This window comes from Falco biarmicus, chromosome 5, assembly GCF_023638135.1.
Source record: "Falco biarmicus isolate bFalBia1 chromosome 5, bFalBia1.pri, whole genome shotgun sequence".
Classification (NCBI taxonomy): Eukaryota; Metazoa; Chordata; class Aves; order Falconiformes; family Falconidae; genus Falco; species Falco biarmicus.
The window spans coordinates 12,882,435-12,904,950 of record NC_079292.1 but is presented as its reverse complement, the minus strand read 5'-3'; the positions used below and the strand labels follow the sequence as shown (position 1 = coordinate 12,904,950).

The following is a 22,516-nucleotide window of genomic DNA, read 5'->3' as shown; positions in this document are numbered from 1 at the left end:
TGCAACTGCCTACATTTTTCCCATTTTATCTTACGAAGGGCTTTCACTGATTCCAGGGAAATACTCACATGGACAATTGCTTGTAGGACTGAAGCTTTAAGCAGTAATTGTCAAGGGCATCCTGCATTAGTGAGCTATGAAAAAAGTCCATAAGAAGTGTACCACACTGGTTGTGCAACAAAAGTCATATATTATGCCTATTTACATTACTGAGAATTGATCATGACATTTTGACTAGCCAAAGGACATGCCTTAGAAGAAGCAAGATGCAAGCTGGTATTTCTTGGCTTAAGTTAACATTCTTTAATCACCAGACCATGTTGTGGCTCCACTACACTGGATTCTTCCTGAATACAGGAAAACAGTCATGCCATTCATAGGAAAATCACTCTTTCTATAACACTTGCCAGTAATTTAAATTACAGTGGATTGACACTCAGGAGTAGAGTGTATTCAGTCCCTGCCCTTGCTACATTTTCCCTATATGGCCTTAGGCAACACAATTAATCTATTTTCCTTGATAAATGTGAATAATAAGATTTATTTATCACTATTATTACATCTTTTTAATTTTGGAAAATCTATTTTGCAAGGGTTATTTCAGTCCCATTGGAACAATGGCACCACCTCGTCAATGGGACCTTTAGCTGAAACATCTCTTCCTATAATAATAATACTCATCATCAGCATCAGCATCAGCATCCCTTACTTAGTACCAGTAAAAAAACAGACTATACAACTATGCAATTTTATTTTCAAGAAAAGACATACGGCTTAGAAGCTAAACATAAAAATTCAGTCTTTTTTCTTGTATGATAACCAATTAATCCTTGTTAGTAGACTAGTAATTTATGGACAAGACTAGACATGCAAGTATTTTCTTACCAGTATAACATTTACTCTCCCAGAGTTCCCGTAACAGCTTGTTAGAAAAGTGATTGCTGTATCACAAGAAAATTCACTGCAGCCTACATTGCTTTTAAAAAAAAAAAAAAGACTAGTGAAATATATTTGCTCTAAAATGTTTAAAATGTAAACACTCATGCAGAGTATTTTTTGATCTATAAGGGCTTGACAAGAGTATATAAAAGTCTGGATATACCTTCTTGTTTTGTCCTTTTATTGATAGAACTCGATATTTCTGTCCTTAACTAGAAATATCTTGCCTGCTCATGTTTATGCAAACCAGATTTTTTGAAAAAGAAGAAAAAAAAGAGGTATTGTAACATCAGAAGGAAACATCAAAGGACTAGTGGCAACATCTTAAGGCTTTTATCAAAGTAGTAAGGGAATGCATTAAAGCAACAATATATGTAGCTTACAAATTACAGGACTATCAAATTCACCAATATGTCTAATGAACATAAAGGACACGTTCTTACATGCATTTTTTGTTTTAAAAGAAAGACTCAAACACTGGGTTTGCTTTCAAAACTATGAGAGAAATATATATTAAAAAAAAATTAAACTTAGGTCTTTAGGTTGTGTCAATCAGTGTAGCTGCATGCAGCTGCAGTGGAGTCGAAGGCAGCCAAGCCCACTTACACCTGACGACAAGTTACACTTTTATATTTTTTAAAGTCAGTGTCTTCAACACAGAAAAAATATACATTTGGGGCTTTTTATTCCTCACCACGTTTGTACCTATATGAGAGCTGAGGAACAGAGTACTGGGATCTGGCCTAATGAATAAGAAGTGTAGGTAGTTCTAGTAGCTCAGAAGTCATCTCTTACCAAATGGCAGAGTATGTCCACAAAACATCTTTCTGTCAACCTGGCTTCCAAAAGTATTTCAAGAATCTTTAAGCTGGCTTCACTTATTAGGAAAATATTATTCACTGTTTCCTATTTAACCCTAAAACTTGCATTTAAAAAGTTTTGTTTATACAACTAGCCAAACCACCGCCATGCGAAAAACACAACTGAATGAATTACACACAGTTTCACCTCAACCCCAACCCCAACCCCTGTGTGGAGCACAGCTGCCCATTCAAATTTATGGCTTTTGCAGCCTGCCACAGGAAAAAAAAATACAGATTACGAATCTACCCCAGGAAGGCACGGCTCCTCTCCCAGACCCTGCAGCAGTAGCCCCAGATGCAGGCACCACGACTTGTGGTCTCAGCAAGTCCACCGACTGCTCCTAATATTTCACTAATGCTCACTTCCATTAATATGGAAAAAGGCTTCATACATTGGGGGATAATAATTATTCACCAGTTTTACAACTGAAATAACTGGGAGTTCATATAGAGCAGGGATTAAAACCTAGTTCTGTTTTACCTCTCTGTGTGTGTGTACATATATATATATATATAAATATCCTGGTCTCAGCCACAGTGTCATACTGAGAATTTAGAAGTAAGACTGCCCTTCATAGCAGCAAGACAAGGTACAGGGAGGCTTGGGAATAATTAATTTCCATAAAAAGAGATCTGGCCATATAGTTCATGAAAAGAGTACATGTAAAAAATGTTCCGGGTCTAATTCTTGCAAATTATTCTTGCTGGATCATTATTACAGCAGTTGTGTTTTCTGGAAACACTGAGCCCTGGTCAAGAAGGATAAGGAAGAGATAACAAATGTTCAGCATCACTATACTCCCTCTGAATGTCTGCTTCATCCCCCAGTGATGTGCCATGAGTGTGTTGCTCTGTGTAGGGTGATGTAGGGATGCTAAGCAGCTGCTTTCTATCGATTTGCAGCTCTTACATGTTCTGTGGATCTGCAGGCTGTAAGTTCACAGGCAGCTGCTAATCCACTGTAGAGGTGAAAAGCAAAGGACAAAAATTAGAGACTTGGAAGTAATGGACAGAACCACAAACCTCAGCTGCTGGGGTTTTATTGCAAAGCACAGAATTTAGGGGAAAAAATCTAATTATTTGTCTTTACTGTGTCATTTTTACTTGCTTTTGAATATGGGCGCTCTCTTTTTCAGCACACAATGTGACAGAGTCAGGGTGTATCTGAGGCTGGCAGCAATGCCTGTATTGCTAAAGAGGGGAAGACTCTTAGGGCAGGAGGCCAAAATTCAGAAAGTAGTTATTATTCTTGAAAGCATAACTCTGAAGCTCATGGGAAAACCAGGACATTTGCTTATATGCATCAGGTCCCCAGACTGATTAATGCTCACTACAGTAGAGATTTATGGATCTTTCTTTCTAATAGCTCTTCTGTGAGCCCAATACAAGATGATTTGTGCACATCCTAGCTCTCATCACAAGCTCTCCACCCATTTATACTACTTCGAAATGTCAGCAGGCCAAAGCTGTCCATTAAACATTATTATTATTTATTAATTACATTATAGCAGTACAGAAAAAGTGGTGGTAGAGCTCAAGCAAGGAATGAAATGGGGTTCCAGACCCATCATCACCACTTTTATCTACCTCCTGCCACCTTGGCAGCCCAGCACCTCCAACCAATTTAATCCATGTAGCTGCACTGCACGCCCAGTGGCCACAACACTCCTAAGAGCCTGTGATACACCAGAAATTCCTCACGCTACACATTTCACAATCTCAGAACAAAATTTCAGGCTCTGCCCCGTGTTGCAGGTTGCTCAGGAGGCACAATCAGCTGATAATTTTAACCACCAGCTTTACAACGCGGCAGATTTCCTGCGTTTTGAACATGACTGGAAATTTCTGAGCTCCTGGAGTGCAGCTCTAATTTTGAAATACACTCTGAAAGTCTTGTTTCTGTAACACTGGCAAAAATCCAATCTATAAAAGCTCTTTTTGTTAAAACTGAGGAAGTCAAAAGGGCTGAGAAATTTTACAAACACCTATTTATGTCTATCTATCGGAGCGCTTGATTAGAATCTCAGAGATTTATGAAAAAAGTAAAATAAATACAGCTCTGGACTAATAAAAAAGAGCAAGAACAAGAGACTGGGGATACACATTCAGTGCCAATTAATTGCCTTGCTACATGGTCCTCCGTGCTTGTGGGAAGTCAGATTTGAGAAACATTCATGGAGATTTCCAGCAGGGAGCATGATACTCTTTTCAGTAAGCTTACTCATACACCTGCAACAGCTAATGAAATAATGTCAACTTTTTTACGAATATTCAGAGTGCTTTTGTTAATAAAAAGAAGGCATTACAATAGCCAGCCATTATGTAGGCTGGCACCAACTGTTCCACTTTTCTAACAGAAAAAAATAGTGTGCAAATTGTTTTGCTCATGAACGTGAGACAGATGTAGGGAGAAGGCAGGCAGACACCATAAACACTCGCATCCCACCTAAGGCTCCACCTGGAACACCATTTACTCAAGCACACAATACAACTACATGGCTAAGGACTAGTTAATATATGTAGACAGTTTTTCAGAACTATAGCACATTTGTAGATCGGCATCTTTCAATGTAGGGGTTCTGTTAAAAATAGCACTCGGTAAGACTGAGACCCAAAAAAGTGTCTATTTATGGGCTAGTTTAGATGCAAAATGTTATATAAAGGTTTACATTCCTACCACCAGTATATCAAGAGGGATATGGTTTCTAAATGTATCTAAAAGGTATTGTAAACATACAAAGGCACAGTGACTCCTACTTAAGCATGGCTCCTGTTCTAGAGAAACCAGAGCGCATAAGTTGCTGTTATGAAAAAGGCCGTCTCTGGTAGTCTTACTTGCCCTGCAAAGTGTGGTTTTCATTTTTAGATGAGGGAATTCTGAAACCAGATATATAAAGGGGTATAGATAACATTACAGCTGAGCAGGCGGTGCCTAACTTGAAGACATCTGTTACTCCTTTCCCCCTCCATGCCCTCTTCCAAATGAGAGCTCTGTCCCTGAGCACAAAGCAAAGGCAGGCAGATGTTTAGAGCATTCAGAAGATTAATTTAATTTTTTTATTAGATCTTCCACAATTACCTCAATTCCTCCTCATGACTGAGTGAACTGAATTAAATTTCAATTACATAATTATGTAATATTCTATTTATACTAAAAAAATACAACAAACAATTCTCTATAAATCCAAGTGTCTATTATTATTGGTGGGTTTGTCTCTTGTTCTGACCTTTTCCACAAATATTCTTCCTGTACAGGCCCTCTTTTCCGTTCCAGCTGCACCATGGTACTGGTGACATCCCCCAGCGGGAGATGACCAAGTGGCAGGGCAGATCAACACAGTTGGCCTTTACTCAACTGTAAAAGAAAATCTTCCCATCTTTCTGTTCAGTTAACAATAAGTAACTGAAATTATACCCTTAAATGGTAATTTATAATAGCCCAGATATATATATATATATACAAAAAAATATACAAATACATATATACGGATTTCTCTCTGTTTCTCATATATGCCTTGCTATATATAGATGGATAAACACACAGAGAGTGCATTTATCTCAAAACTTTCCATGCATTTGAGGTTCTTATGTTATTATATTAATTAATCTGCTGCCTTCAACATGTATTTTTTATATCCTGAAATGAAAAAGTGAGGTCTATTATGATTACTGATATTTCTAAATTAGTTTTCCCCTCAAACTGAGGCAGAAGTCTGCCTTCTTTTTGTGCTTCAAGTTATGAGCTTGGTTCCCTATCATTTGCACCAGTTTTTCATCAGTAGGACTCTGTGGACAACAAAAGTTCTCTCAGAGTGGGGCAGGAAGAGTCAGCTCTATTAATCAGTCCATGATCACAACTAAGAAAACTGCAAAACCAGCTTTAATGAGCGTAAGGCATATCTAAATAAACCACACCCAAATACTTGAAGTACATAGAGCTGCTAACTCCTCATGCAGTCAAAATTTTGAGGCAAGTCAAACACTATTTAAATTCTTACCAGTGAAAACAAGACACAAAAACGTCAAGGGCTACTTTGACAACCCCAATGAACAGCCTGAACAGATCCCAGAGGGAATGAGATTTTCTTCTCCATTGTGGAATTTCACAGGATACAAGCACCCTGTTCTTCAGCGTGTGTTATACACAGGGCAGGACACATGGAAATAACAGTCCTGACATCACTTCATAGAATCACGGAATGGTTTGGATTGGAAGGGGCCTGTAAAGGCCATACAGTCCAACCCCCACTCCAATGAGCAGGGACATCTTCAACTCGATCAAGTTGCTCAGAGCCCCGTCCAAACTGACCCTGAACATTTCCAAGCATGAAGTATCCACAACAACTCTGGGCAACCTCTTCCAGTGTTTCACCACCCTCATCATAAAAAAATTCTTCCTTATATCTAACCTGAATCTAATCTGATAGTTTAAAACCATCACTCCTTGTCCTATTGCTACAGGCCCTACTAAAAAAAAAATCCATCCTCATTTATCTTGTAAGCCCCCTTTAAATATTGAAAAGTCACAATAAGGTCTCCCTGGAGCCGTCTCTTCTCCAGGATGAACAACCCCAGGTCTCTCAGCCGTTCTTACTAGGAGACATGTTCTGTCCCTCTGATTGTTTTTGTGACCCTCCTCTGGACCTGCTTCAACACGTCCATGACTTTCCTGTACCAAGGACTCCAGAGCTGAACACATTAGTTTAGGTAGGGTCTGAAGAGAGCAGAGTAGAGGAGCAGAATCACCTCCCACTTCTTTTGATGCAGTCTAGGATACAGTCGGCTTTGTGGGCTGCAAGCACACGTTGCTGGCTCATGTCCACCTTTTCATCCACTTCTGAAGTTGTGGGTCAATGCACTTGACATGTGATGAAGCAAAATACTCAAACGCATGTTCTTTGAGAGTTAAGATTTACTTTTTCTTTAGCACATTCAGTGCAAATGAACGGCTGCTTACAAGTACGGAAAACCTCCACCATGGGAAGCTCTACGGGGTACAAATACCTGTACACAGTGGCCACTTCCAGGAACACTTCTATCTAGGTTTCTAAATGTGTACTGAGAGGTGGAAGCCTGGATATAAGGCAATCTTAGCTCAGACTTTAAAGACCATGTGCAAACATGGCACACAAAGCTAGGATTAAATACATGCTACTGCTACCCTAGACATCTGTTCATAGACCTGGCAGTAAGTGTGCTTTGAATTTCTTAGTCAAATTAATTAGCATACTAACTCTCATAGATTCAAGTGACCCATAACATGAATTGCATGGTAGCGTTCTTTAGATTTTGGGTTGCTTGAATCCTGCTAAACCTGAAAATATGCACAATTTAAAAAAAATGGCAAAACATGACAAAGGCCATTATAGGAGAACAAAGTTAGGATCAATTTCTGAATCTCTTTTGTCCTGAATGCAAGTAGAAGCTTTGTGTTCTCTACAGACACAAGTACTTTAAGGAAATGTGAGACACAGCAGAAAAAGGATTGGGGTGTTGATATTTACCACACAAAGATAAACATGACTGCTTGATGCAGACTGATGAGAAACCCTTTAGATACTACGTACTGTGACTACTCGACTGTGCTGAGATCTTGTGCATACTCTCAATCCCACTGTTAGATTTCATGAGGATTGCAATAGTCTGGCAATTTATTAGTTCTTATCACATTATATTATTCTGGTCTTTGTAGGAGCAGTTGAAATGTCACCGCCACCAATTGTAATTATGTTTCCTAGAGGCACTATCGTAATTTGAAGAGCAGTGTGTTTGTCATGCCCCAGCGTCAGAACACAAGAGTTCTATTTCATGCCCCGGCTGTATATAACATATATAGATAGATAGATACATGTATATGTGTGTATATGTATATGTATATGTATATGTGTGTGTATATGTGTGTGTGTATATATATATATAATCAGAGATTGGTTTGGTCACTCAACCTTGAGTTCCTACAGTTTTTGGACAAATTTGGCTTAGTTTAGGCAGCTTAAGCTAATGTAACAATGAGAAAACGCAGTCTAACTAATCTACTTGTCTCAAAGGGTGTTCATTTTCAGATATTCAGGAAAAAGAAGGGGAAATTATAAGATCATAAGAACAACTGTAACAACCAATCCAAATAATAATGGGTTTCACTGAGCTGAAAGTTAGTGACTGGCAACTTTCAGATGAAAATCAGTGATGGTGAAATAGGGATTTCTAAATAGAAGCTCTCTGAAGATGTTTTACTTTAATATTCCATAACATTCAGTTATGAATGTTGCTTACTTGCACAAAGTCTGCACATGTGTAGTGATGAATTCCACAGGCATATAAAGCTATGTTCAAAAATCTTAAATAACAACATTTATATTATATTTTTGATTGCCTGGATAGTTTTCCTTGCACCTGCTTGACAAAAAGGAGTAAAAAAGCAACAGTATCCCAGACTTTCACTAGCTGCTATGTCTTTGAAGCTATCTTATTTAATTTCATTTAATAAAGTTGTTGACATTTTCCAAATATAAAATCATTATTGTCCTCATTGTCACACACTCTTGGCACAGCTCCCTAACATACAAATTTAATATAATTTCTCCCCAGCTAAAATTTAAAATAAAATCTAATTGCAATGGTAGGAATTAAGAAATAGCAATGTGGAGAAAAATAATGAACTCAATAGAATTATCATGAAAGAAGATCTTCAAAATTAAAATCCTGGGGGAAAAAAAGAAAGAAAAATGTTTGTGCATAGGAGTAGGCAACTTTAAACAATATTCAAACAAACAGAAAATAAATTGTTTCAATTATTTTCTGACAAATAATTACAGTAATTTTAAAAATTGAATTTACAAGAATTAAATTTTATCATTATGTATGAGGTTACATTATTAAATGTTACAGGAAATCTACAGTTTGGATCTAAGCTTGTAGAAACACTTTTTATCATTTAAATATGATTTGAAGGAGGGGGAGGCTCTCCTGCATGTTACCGTGTTCTATTTCAGCTCTAATTTAACCCTTTGAGCATTTTGCTGAATGAACAGAAGTCATGCACATCAAAGAAAAAGATGAATTTGCTTAATTCAGTTTCATTACAAATTAGGAGTATTTTGATAAAGGTAAACTAAAATTCCTGTTGGTGTTTATACTTGGTCAGACCTTTTTTCAAGGACTTCACTATGAAGCACAAGAAGCTGCAGACCTGATCAAACATCTGTAGGCACTAAGGTAACACATTTGCTCCCTTTACCTGTAGAAGCCACTAGCACTTCCAGAATGATTTACTCCTCAGGGGAGACAGCCAGTCTGCTTTTTTAGGTTCTGCTTTTTTCTCAAGGATTCTTTTAAGAGTAACTTTCTTTCCAGCTGCTGAACAGCTCATGGGTGCTCTGAGCAGCAACCCCAACATCATCCGCTCTGAGAGGGAGCAGAAAGCACCCCAGAGGCATTAGGCATACACGTGGGCAGAGTCAGTCCCAGTTGCCTGTGGTTCCATAAATGGAATGGGAAACAGCTTCTTATAGTGCGGTACCAGCCTGACACCTATTACCACTCACCTCAAAACACCCGTCCTTGAACGGGGTCTCAAGCAACCAGATACCAGCAGCAAGAATTATATTATCCCAAAGGTCCGGCAACATTTATGGAAACAGAACTCGAAAATTTCCTATGCTACAGTGGAAAGTCTTTGTTTGATCATCATTAAATATATTAATGTCAATGAGCTACAGATGCTGTCAATTACATGGTTTGGGGGTTATCTCACATGTAAGGTAAATGACCATCCTTATCTTTGCATGCTGGTCACATTAGCTGAGATCATGACTTGCTATAACTCGTTTCATTAAATCCTGAGATATAGTAGCTAAGTATCTGGATCCCTTTAATTAAAGTTTATATGGCATCATAATTTATACAACAAAAACTTGAGCTGTCTTTGCCAAAGTTCTGCAAGAAAGATAGCTTAACATTAACAATTAAAACTGAACAAAGGCCATCCTTAGTTTGAGTTGACAGTGGACTCTTAAGAAAAAGTAGTCTGAGTCATGCCATTATTGCTCAGAGACATTACATTTCACTGTCCTATTTTTAGACTTTTTTTTTTAACTAGATGTCACACCCAGAGACTGAAGATTGAGGAAAGTTGAGATGAAAAAGAACATCGAATTTTTTCATTAGAAGACCCATTTTAGAACAGGGAGGCAAAATTTACTTGATTCACAGATTTAATTTTGTTTAAGTAAACAGTTTAAAATTTTATCAGCATTTTTCTTTGTATTTTATTCTACATATAATTCCTAATTCTCACCTCCTAAGTCTGCCACTTCATCCGTATTTCTGTTGCATGGTGAAGTGCCTGGTTTTGAAACTATTTTTGTTTTGTTTCTGTTTTCCCTCCTTTTTTACCAGTGTGGAATATATCTGATGTTGAAGACTGTTAATGTAGTCTACTGACCCCTTGTATTTACATTCACATACCATCTGTGATGCAGCAAAAAACAAAGCTGGAAGAATATCTCATGCTTATCAGGCATATTGATTACATTTAGCCAATGGAAATTAAGAAAAGAAAAAGTGCAAAGTAATCTGAAAGGTATTTCCACATTTTCAACCCATAACCCATGTGCTATAGATTGTGAATTTCCACTTACAGCACTGTTGTCATCAATTTATATAATAATCAGAAAAAATAAAGCTGCCCTTGCTTATTTGGCCATTTGCATATCAATTCAAGTGAGAGCACCTGCAGTAAAGTCTATTGCTGAAATGGTTTGCAGTGGAGCTGTTTGGCTCACTGCTTACATTAAATTGGCTCTGAAACTGGCTACACGACAGGCAGAACGTTTTTTTGATGGTCTGATTATCTTGCAAAACTTTCAGCACTTCCTTTTTCAGATCAGACTGTGAAGTGTGCAAAGTCTGCTCTCATCCTTCCTTCTCCCCTTCCCCACCCTCAGGCTTTCAGCTCTTGCTTGAGACTCAGACTTAACAAGGAAGTTTGGAGGAGCTATGGCAAAATTAATAATATACACTAGATTAAGATGGGTCCAGGATATATGGTGAAGAACTTTATCTCAGGACAGAAAGGAAGTATTCCCATGCAATGACTGACAGGCTGGATCACTTTTCCTGCCACGTCTCTTTGCCATCCTTTTTCTGGAGTTGTGCCCACCTTTCCTAAAGAAATGGTAAATTCTTCATGGCAAGCCCTATTTCTTGCCATGCATTTTTACCTGACAGGATTCATCTTGCCCAAGTTTAGACATGGCAAAGGTAGACACCTCTACCTGAGATGATCCTCTGACTGGAGAGAAAGCTCCAGCAAGTGATTTGCTTGACCAGCTGTAGACAGCTGAGGACTGCAAGGAGAGGTCTCCTGATTTTTCTCCTCTAATCCATTTGGTATGAAGTCAACTTGGCATTAGTAACACAGGCTAAGACATCCAGCTTCTGGTCATGGACATGACAGCAGGTGAAGTCTCTGTAATACAGTCTGTGCATCCATTTAGACACTTCATACACCCCTAAGTAAAGTTTTAGCTTTATTTGGTTGGATTTTCTTTAGCTGAGCAGTTACTCCTCATTTCAAAATCACAATTCATTACATACCCTAAAAGGGGGAAATGATTTTGTGCTGCAATGTCTCATTTCAGCCCCTAAAACCTTTGCAGCACATTCAGCCAAGTTGGGGATGTGAGGAGGGGGTTTCCACTTATGCAAAGGCAGGCAGCTAGATTGAGCACCCTCTGAAGAAGGGAGGCTTTGAAACATCACATGAAACTGAGAAAAATCACAGGTATTTCCTACAACAGCTGTGGCCTGAGACTGGAGAAGCAGCTTCCTCTTAGTCTACACTTATTTTTTTCCTGAAAGAAACACCCAACCAACAGGTTTTGTACACACCTGTATAGGCTCTGCCAGGATGAAAAGTTAATAGATCCTAAAGGGTATGACTGCTTGATCAGCAAGGTTATTTTGTGTTTGACTGTGCCTGGTTTTACAAGTGCTCTTTTACTGAACTGTGGCGTAATTATCGCTTGCAGGAAAGTGTTTGTTCAGTCCCCAGCCTTGTGCTGACAACAACCTGCAGCCTTGCGCTACTTCCCCTGCTTTCACAACTCAGCAGAATCTGTCCCATCGGAACAAGGCCAGTTTCAGGCAGATGTGACCACAACATCACCCAGCCCAGATTACCTGTCATCTAGATGGGCAACATACCGGTACAGCCCCAAGAAGCCTCCAAAAGTAACAGAATGACTGTGAAACAAATCCTGGGACACCTACGGCTTCAAGGTGACTGCAGCACTTCGGCAACACAACCCTCCCAAGCCTTTGGGCAAAAGGATCCTTGCAGAGATGTTCCCTTTCTCTTTTGGTGCAGGGAAAACAACTGTTAGGGAAAACTTATTGTGCACTGGCAGTACAGCTCTATAAAGGTGAAGCAACTCCAAGTGATGGATTAAAACACAACACACCAAGGCAAAACACAGCTCAAGGGCAGCCTTGCCCCGTACTGACCTGGTTGAAAAAGTAATTTGCACCTTCATCTTCTTAAATACATTTCCATTTACAATTGTGTACACCCTCACACCTGCATTCATCCAACACAACCAGTTGTTCTGGAGCACACGTAAGTCTCTAGTAAGCAAGTGTTATTTCCCATGGCTGGTGGTAACATTTGTTTTCTCCCACTCAGCAAAGGTGCTGGACATTCTTTAGGTTGGGGAGCACGCAGTAGGTCAATATGAAAACAATGGCTTCAAATCTAACCTTGTTACCTTCTGGGTTTTGCTATGTTTCTTCCATACAGATTCATGTTGGTTCCAGAACACAAATTTTGGATTATAATAGAGACTTGTGTCTCGATTATGTCTAAAACAGGTGGACTGATTGCTCCGTGTTAGATCTTACTTCTCTACAAAGAAAACTGGCTTAGCCCAGATGTCAAACTTTCAGAATGACCCAGATAAGATGAGGTAACTAGGAACAGCTTTATAATATGTCTAGGAATAAATGAGTAGGGGGCGGGGGGGGGGGGGGGGGGGGGTGCGGTATTTACCTTGGTTTAAAAGCGGGCACCTAAAATAGCACTCAGTTCTGTCAGTTGACACAGTAGTGCCAGAATACTTTTGTGTATAGCTCTGCAAAAATCAATTGCTCCCCTCAGTATTGCAGGGAGCATGTTGACTTTGATGTGAAATTATACATTCAGGATATTCTTGTGAGAACTGCAAAAATGACTCAAGAATGCCAGTCCCCACTGATCTTATCGTAGACTATGCTCTTAAATCACTTTCAGGCTCTGAAAATTCATCTACATTTTGGACATCCAAATTTGAAAGATTTGTCCATGACCGTGGAGACAAAAAGAACAAGTACGATTAAATTTTTTAGATACCAAATAGTAATTATAGGTTTGGGGCACAGAGGGATGTTATTGTTTTTTCCCTTAGATCAGTGGGGTTTATTTTCCTTTCCCTTGGGGACAAATTGTCTATATTTGGAATCAAGTTTTTATGGTGTTTAATTGTGAATGAATATATCTGTCTATATATCCATACACAAGGACTTAACATCTGTACATACGTAATTGTTAGTCCCCATATTTAAAAAAAAATAATTCATAATTACATATAAAATGGACAAGAGGAAGGGATAAACTGCATAATGGAAAAGTGTGGTGTGATGTAAATATTATTTGAATACAGTCTTCCTCTGAATTTTTCAGCAAAACTTCTACCAAACTTAACAGAAGCTTTGTGTAAACAAGCAGTAAAGAGCATGTACTGCTCTTTACATATGCAGTACATATGTAGTACAACAAATATCATTTTATATATCAGGGAGATTAAATCCTCTTCTCAGAAAGCAGTTTATTAAGTTAATGGTCCAGCTTAAACCCAGTTAGCTATGGTGCAATGTTACGGCTACAGAAGTACAATAGTTTAATTGTAATGTGGTCCAAATCCAGATGGCATTGAAAATATCTTTTTAACCAACCAGTTCCTTCCACAAAAATACACTGCAACTTCAATGGCAGTTAAAACACGAGCATTAAAATAGATTATTAATGACCACACAGTTAAGCCCTGTTGTGCAGTTGCTGCTTGCACACACCCCCGCTGGGAAGCGGGGTGCTGCCTGCCAGACTGGGATGGGCGCTCAGGCTCTCCCCAGGGCTGCCACCACTGCTGCAAGGCCCTGCACCCTCCTGCAGTCCCTGAGCCCACGTTAGACCCTGCCAGCTGGCCGTCCCACCAGCAAGAAGCAGAATGATCCCTGGAGGCAGGCACTTGCCTGGCTCCCTACTCACCCTAGCTCCTTCCCCATATGGCGGGGGGCAGACATGACCGGCCGGCTGGAGGTCAGCAATGCCGAGAGAAGCAAGCACCCAGGGGTTTCACAGATCCTGCTTCCCTTCCCATGAAGGGTGGGGACAAGGTTCGCCTCTTAAGGAACTACTAGAAATTTGGTTCTACATTTGACTTTCGATGACTGCGAAAGACAATCGCTCAGCGCAACGTTTGCTTACCAACACCACCCTCTCACGAACAAAGCATGTGGTTTGGAAGTGAGGTGGAAACCTTAACCATTACTTGAACAGCTTTAAAATTCTCAGAAATAGACAAGAAAACCTGCCCCATAAGCTATAGCATAATAATATTCCAAGTCAAAATTAATACAAGATGAGATGACTCTTTCATCACAGCAGGGAGGCTTGAGGAAAAAAATAAGCCCTGAATATGGATCAAGGTGTTGGGTATTTAAAAGGGCAACTCAGGTGTATGCGGTGTTGAAGACGTGTTTATCTTGGACTGAGATTAAAAAGTTCTGTAATCAGGACAGGTTCTTGTAATGCTATGATCTCCTTCAAATTATGAATAACTTGAAATCACACTAAATCCCCTAAGCCTTTTTTTTTTTTTTCTTTCCTTAAAGTAGTGCCTATATGCTAAAGCCTTGAGGGAGGTAATTTTGTGTCTTTTAAGTCCAGTTTTTATAACTGCTTTAAGTGATATAGGCATATTTGAATGTCCACATTGACATACTTTCAAAGGTGAGAGTTATATCTTTGAGACATTTGGGAAACACCTGTTTTCCCTCACACTGTATTATTCTCTGTGTAACATTAGAGTAAAAGATTCATCTAATCCTTCAAGAGAGGCAAGAATTGGGATACACGAGTGATGACAGATGAGCTGCAACTATCAGGGTATTTTCCTGTTTTAATTATCCTCTACTTGAAATACTAAAATATTTTTTGAAATTGAAATTGAAATACTTGAAAAGCTAAAATACTTTGAAAGGTCTCACACTCACCATCAAGTTTTTGTTACATTGCACAAGACTAAAAGCAAGAGGGCTGAGGTTCAAATAGCAGCTCACAATTTTTAGTAACAATACTGAAAGAAGTTAATAATGCCTCTGATGTCACCAAGCAAGAAAGAGGTTCAATATGGCAAAACGTTATACAGGGAAAAAACTGTTGGATAGAGATAAAAACTCAGACACTGCCCACCTTGGACACCCAAACAGAGCTGCTTTCTCCCAAAGCTGCTGAAGATGTCATCACTATTCTCACAGCGTTGCAAAATTTAAAAAATATCACAGGACCTGCACGTACTTTCAGATGAGTCCTGTTCGAGACAGGAACAGCATAGCTCCCCATGGGGCACTTGAAAAGCTGAGATGGGTTCAAAGCTCCACAAACAAGACAACAATCACAGAATTTTGGGTATTTTTCATGAGAAAACCTGTTTGGACCTCCATCCAGAGAAAATTCTGGCAAGAGATGTAAAAATTATCATGAAGGACATCAGGGTGGCAAAGGGGGCAGAAATGGAAGACCTGGCCTTAAGGGTAAAGATGGACTAGTCACACTCTCCTTGGCTGGCCAATGACACATTAGCAGATGTTATTTCTAATACATTCTCCTTGGTGTTCCCTCTCTTTTCCGGCTTCCACCTCACTGATTTCCATGAGAAATGGCTGGTCAGGACTCCCTGTTTAGCATCCCTGTGCCCTCCAGCATCCTGCTGTCCTTTTCCCTGAGATCCAGAGGTGATTTCTTATTCTTTGTTTAAGGAACTCACTTTGCGAGAAAGCACAAACATTACTCATAGCAGAGGTCAGCTCCCTACCCAACCTATGAACATTTCCTTCTCTTACTGTTAGAGAAATAATTAAATTAAAATATCATTATTGTAATATTTCACTACTACATAAACCTTTCACCTAAGAATCTCAAAAGGTTTTGTCCTGGTAAATATTGTCATCTTTGAGAGACTTGGTAATGTATATTGATGGTGTATATTGTTGTATGTTGAGAGACTTGGTAAAGTTGGTATATGGCACAGTTTAGGAACAAAACTCAGCAACGCAGATCACGCTCCCTAAATCTAATTATTTCCATCCTATGCTTTTCCCTTTCTCACACCTAAAAATATGGGGGAAAAATCTCTTCTCTTCCAGACCCATTTAGCTCATATTTCACTAATAGTCCTGGTAAGGCACTGTGCAGTGGATAACAGGCCAAATGAAACCACACCAAATGAAGACAAAAAGATCTTTTCTAAGAAAAGTCTGGATTTTGCTAAGTTTACAGCTTTTGAGATATTCAAGTACATAGTGTCATCCAAATGTAGACCATACTTTAGAAAGCATCCAGTTTGTAGTCAGACACCTAAGGGTATGCTGATACGCCTTTTTTTTCAGGGAACGGTGATTTGAATGGAAGCTCAGCACTTCCCTGACCGCAGGCCAGCGTGGATCCAGCCCCTGGGTCCCTTCCTATGGGAACACCAGGCAGAGAGACCTCTTTTCAAAGGAGGTCAGCCTTTGAAACAGGAACTGACCTTCAGCAACCAAGACTCCCCTCTCCTTTGCAGTCTTTGTGCACTTTCTATTAGAAAGCAACGCAACGGGGTATATTCTAATTCTCATCTGCTAAACATCCTTAAAAGCCTGGAGTTGTTCGTGTTCTCACTGAAATACAGGAACTGAATATGTTTGAGAGACAGGACTGTCTCTCAGCTCCATTTCCTCTGCCTTTCCCGTATATGGTTAGTTCTGCTATCAAACCGAAGCCATTTTCAGTGTGTAAGAGTAATTTTGATCATCAGGGGTAGGAAGTATGAACTCCCTGTGTGTTTCTGGGAAACTTTCAGTGGGATAAAAAGGCTTCAAGCAACTGTTCAGGCACATTCAGCTTGCTGCAATTTCTCTGGGCAGGAGAAGCAGTGGATGGCAGGGTCCAGGGTGCAGCTGCTTTCAGGAGAGGGAGAGCGAGAGCAGGGAATAGCCTTCTACCACTGTCACTTCCAGGAGAGAGGAGAAAAACAGTGGGTACCTGCTGGAAAGGATGCCCTCAAAGGGGTCCAGATCCCACGCTGCATCCTGGGATCCAGACTTGTACGCAGCTGCTACAGTTAGAACTCCTACCCTAAAGATAAGCTTTCTTTCCTAGTCACATAGAGGCGAGCTGTTTAACCAAGTCCCGCATTATAAATGCATTGTGATACCCAAAGTGAGAACAGTGCTTTTCCTTGCAAGAGCAGCTGCTCCTTTCTGGAGGTTGATAGGTGAGAAAATGGAAAAGTTTTACATTTCATTTAAAATTGAGCCACAGAGCTTTCTAAATCAATATTGGTGCCCTTAAATCTCAGACCAAAAAATACCTGTCAAAGGAAGAGAATGACTGTTGTCATCATTCTAGCCATCAAAGTTATTTTGATCAAGTCTTTGTGTATTTTTAATAACGATTTTTCTTCTCCCCCAAAGTCTTGTTATTCACTTGAAGGTAAAATTATACAAAAAGAGGAGCAACTTTCTGAAAAAGTGTGAGAACCTCTGGGACAAGATCAACCAGTATTTTGTCAGCTCAGGAACCTGAATTGTGTGTGTGACAGAAGGCACTCTGAATATGGATCGTGACAATACAAATAGTTTTAAAATACTTATTTTAACAACATATAACAGTGGCAAGACTAAAATAAATCACAGTTTACTGTCTGTTTGCCATCTTTAACAATTTTTGTGAAGAATATATATTTATGGCATCCATATCCCAACATGAACAGATGGTAAAGACTTCCTAGGTGCTATGAAGCCTGCATAAGAACTAGAATTTTAACCTAAGAGAATAACAATCTTGAAATTTTCTCAAAATGTTTCATATATCATCTATGTCATGCAAGATTTACACAAGAAACCTTAAAAAAAACCAAAAACAGCTGGAATCAGGGAAAGCAAACATTCTAACAGCTTTGTCACAATAGGCTTGTAGCACTGTTCTCAGTGCTAAGCAGTGTCCTGCTACAAAGGTTTAAAATTTTTAAACAATTCTAAGAAGTGTTACTTAGAATTTATCAAACACAACTATTCAATTTAGAATATGTGCTAGTAAAGCTTTTCCAAATACTGGAAAGCTTTTGTTTTGTGGCACAGACAAAGATATGTGTAAGGCATATATTCTAACAGATGAACCTGCATGACAGAAAATAACAACAAAGAACTACTACACACAGATCACTGACAACATTTTTTCAAACAGTATGAGTGCATTTAAAGGCAGAGAGGCTTTTGGTCATGCATCATATTTATAGCTATATTTATACACTGTTAAAACATACCTATATTTGAATATTTCATAGATAATTGTTATTTTCAGAAACATGACTAAGATCAAAATGAAATACCGCAAGTTGTCCAGACACTTTTTATCTAACTTTATTATTATTCAAGATTCTGCCTTATGATATCATGAATACAAAATACGGTCCTCTTGAAATGAAATTATGCATAAATCTTGTTCAAGCTATTTCAAAAAGACAGTGATATAATGGAGATCTGAATCTGAGCTATAACACTTGGGCAGCCAATAGTTGTACCAGCAGCTATCTCCTAACAGACTTGTCAGAGGTGATGGGAAGTTTTTATATTGTTGTCCGTAAGAATATGGAGCACAATTTGCTGTTTCAAACATTCACAGCATTTTGCATGTTTGCTATGAACCCAACTTCAAAATAACATCTTTTAACTTAAAAAAGTTTACATACATTTGTGCTCATAAGCATGCTTCTAAAATTTAAACTACTTTTCAAGTTTCTCAAATACTAAACCAAAAGGGCAGTTTTTAATCATAGTGTCACACAGCTTTTAACCATAAAAGCAATTGTATTTAATGTGAAGTAATAAAATACAACCAACATATACTATAGCCTGTAAATAGGAAGAAACAATCATAGCAAAATGAAACAGCAGGGAAAAAATACACATCATTCACTCGTTAAAGATGACTGCTCTAATATTCTGCTGCTTCTTCTAATCTTTATGAAAAGCTATTCTAGTTATTTAAATACCTCCTCATCAGCTACATCAACATCTCACAACAGCGTTTACACTAGAAAAAAAACAGAACAGTGGAGGTTCCATTTTTTTTTTTTGGCCAAAAAACCCTCAAACCCCCAAGTAAAATTTTGTGGATCAGGAAGATATTTTTACAGATTTAAAATAATTAATTTTCCTTTTACTGCAATGCCGCCAAAAAGGGGTGGGGGGTGGGGGGGTGGGGGGGAAGCCTCTAAACTGTCTCCGTTAGTACGAAAATAATGTCATGCATGTGTGACACATGATGTTAAGAATTCTATTTCATTTCTTACAGCTGAAGGAACAGAATATAGATGATGATGCTATAATAGGGTTTGAAGTGGAATTATACATACCTGCCCATACCAACTGTATTCCAGCATTGTAACCTCAGTGAACACCAAGTCTTAGAAAACTCAGAGCAAATTCGTGAATACGAACCGTTTAAGACAAAGCCTGTGACTATGCTGCTACTTTCCCTTTCAAGGGAGTGTGCTACAGTCTACAACTTTTTACTTAGCCACCAGTACTGCCACAATCATAGCTTTGTTGAAGTGTTGTGCTCTTGCAGCTAAAACCTGTTGATAATGAACCTGAACCCATTATTTTGAGTCAATGAATTGAAAGAAATAGGGCAAAGAATGAAAGCCACAGGGCCAATTACCAGCATTCTTTGATGTATTACTTGCTAGCACCCACCAAATCACTTTGTGTCTTTGTCTTGATCCCCTCTGTTATTCATTAATTATTCTGGAAGGGTTAGAGTTCAGATAGCTAATTGCACAGACAGTCTTACTTGGTGGGGATTCTCCCTACACTGACACTTTCCCCAGCTGTGCCCAGCCACCTTGTATTATGCCAATTAATCCAATTCTTGGCATTTTTGTACAGTCCTCCAGGTTCTTTTAAAGCTTTGCCTAAAATGTTTTCATTCAGGCTTGTACAAGAGAGGCTGAAGAAGATTTGTGAACTGGACAGATAATGTTTTACAACTGTCTTCTTCATTCTTTGTGGAAGTCACTGGCCTTAGTGAGCTTGTTTTCCTCCCCGCATGCTTGTCTCTTTATTTACAAGCATGGTGTCTAGTACTTCTATTGCATATGTGGAAATGAGAATTCTTTTACATTTCATTTTTCCTCTCCCTGCCCCTCCCTACTCTTCATTTTTGTCAGAAAGGATCTTTGTTGAATTGAGAGGTAGATACCACTTTATGTCTTAAAAGAGAATTTCTAGGAATAGTCTTGCAGTTAACAAAAGGAAAATATCACATTTCTTGGTGGGTATTAGCACTAGGAATACTTCCATGTCCAGAATTTAATAACAAAAAAGGAATGCAATGTAATCATGAGAACACAAAAAAGGGAAATAAAAGCTTTCTGTTGTGTGAGGTCAAAGCCCAGGCTCATGTTAGCAAATTCAGTAACTGTCCTCTGAAAATGCACACTTAGGACTCTTCATTTTCACCCAAAATGGGAAAGAAGACCTGTTTCCTGTGTTTGGCCACTAATTCCGTGTTTCTTATTCTGCTACCACAGATACCCACATTCCTGCTCCTACAACCCTAGAAAATCAGGAACGTGGGACAACAGTCTGGGGGCACAACCAGAAGAGGCACAGTTAGGACCAAGCCTATTCACAACTAGGTATACCCTACTTCGTAAGTAGTTCTACTGCAAGCGGTGTCAGTAATTTTAGCTCCTCCTAGCCACTGCCATGTGGCTGGGAACTGTGAAATCAATGGCTCTACGTGAAAAGCTGGAAGCTGAAGAAAAGAGGTAAAACTGGGTCTTCAGTGGGAACTGGTGTTCAGTATGCACAGTACGCACAGACAAGAGGTCCTTTAAGAAAGCGGTTGCTGAAATAAACAGAAAACAGTAGCCACAGAGAACAGGCTCTAATTATTTTAAATCATAATATTCAGGACCTAAGTAATTATTCAGCTATGTAATTATTTCATTTTCAGAGATACCAGTTAGTTTATAATGTTGTATCGCAGCCATTAGAGCGCTTAGTTAAATTTTACCCAGGTAATGTCTTCCTCAAATGACAAGGAGTTAAATGTGAATACTGAAGTCCAAGGAGGGGGGAGGGAGGAAGATTTTGTAATTAATCTGTTTAAAAAAATTAGCAGTGTTTTAGCACTACAGGTGATCTGACTACTAATCTCCATTTGCAGATAACAGAAATCCAATATCCTTCAAGTAACCAGGTCAAAAGAACAGTTCAATAATTACAGGAGTCTTACATAAGAATCTGTAAAACACCCAGGAGCATAGGTAGTTGAGGAAGATTAAAGAAAGAAATTTTGTTTATAGATTTCATTTTTATGCCACTAGAATCTAAATAAGCTTAAGATGGTGCTTCTTACCTTATATAAAGCCCAAACAGAAAGTTATTAATCACAGTACTGTGAAATGAGTTATACTTTGCATATATATTCAGAACAAATCAAGTTCCATCTTCAGGTCTATGGTGTGCAAAATATTTGTTAGTCTAAACAAAACACTGACTCTGACCTCACTTCTTAGACTGACCTGTCAACTGGACTAATTCAAAACTCATTATCCATGAATTCACAGTTATTAAGCATTTGATTTCAAACTTGGTTTACCATAAACTACGTTAGCATCAAAACTGAAAAACAAAGAGTTCTGTGAAGCAACTTATTTTTACATAGTTGTGTCCGTGCATAAAATATGTATTTTTGTCACTCCATGACTTGACTTTTTTCTCATTAAATAAACCAAACATAAGGTTTCTGTCTCATTAATATGTAATTTAGGTAAACCAGATATCAAGTCATTTCTCTTGAAAGAACAGTATTTTTTTAATATCTGAAAATTAAGATAATTTATAGAAATAGGACAATGCTATCTGACTCTAAAGCAGAAAGGTGCCTTGAGTCAATGGTGCAGAGTTGGGCTTGTGATACTAGGAAGTTAAAAATTCAAAAGGCTAAAATATTCCCAAAGAATTATTCCTTAAGAGAGATAGAGTTTTATGCCAAATCCATAAATTGCCAAAATTGGTTTTGGAAAATCTAACCTCTGATTTCTGAATCCCTCGATAGTGCTGAATATATCAGATAAGAGGAGGAGCCACCACATACTCAGTTATCAGCAGCTATGCTGGGGACACCTTCACCGGGTAGAGGCTAGGAGGAGCCCGGGTCCTCTGGGATCTAACCTCAGCTGCCCACAGAAAACTATCCACAGCTCAGCCTGTGGCTGCTTTCTCCCACTAGTTTCTCCTCTCTCACTTGAAAACTGCAGCTGGTGACTACTTACATCGCTGCTAAATTAAGGCAATATCACACAAACCGTCAGCTGCGGAGGCATCTGAGCAGACAGGTTGGTACC

The 22,516-nt window shown here is 38.8% G+C and overlaps 1 protein-coding gene across 4 annotated transcripts in view; it reads right to left on the bottom strand.

Annotated features, from left to right (window-relative positions):
• The window catches only part of TFEC (transcription factor EC), a 140,945-nt gene that overhangs the window by 55,033 nt on the left and 63,396 nt on the right, over positions 1–22,516 (bottom strand). Inside the window, exon 1 of one of the 4 annotated variants that reach the window (XM_056341047.1) lies at positions 14,104–14,203. The exons of the other annotated variants lie outside the window; for them this stretch is intronic. The gene's annotated coding sequence lies outside the window, so the exon portion shown is untranslated. Of the gene's footprint in view, positions 1–14,103; positions 14,204–22,516 lie in introns of those variants that run through there. 4 annotated transcript variants of the gene reach the window in all.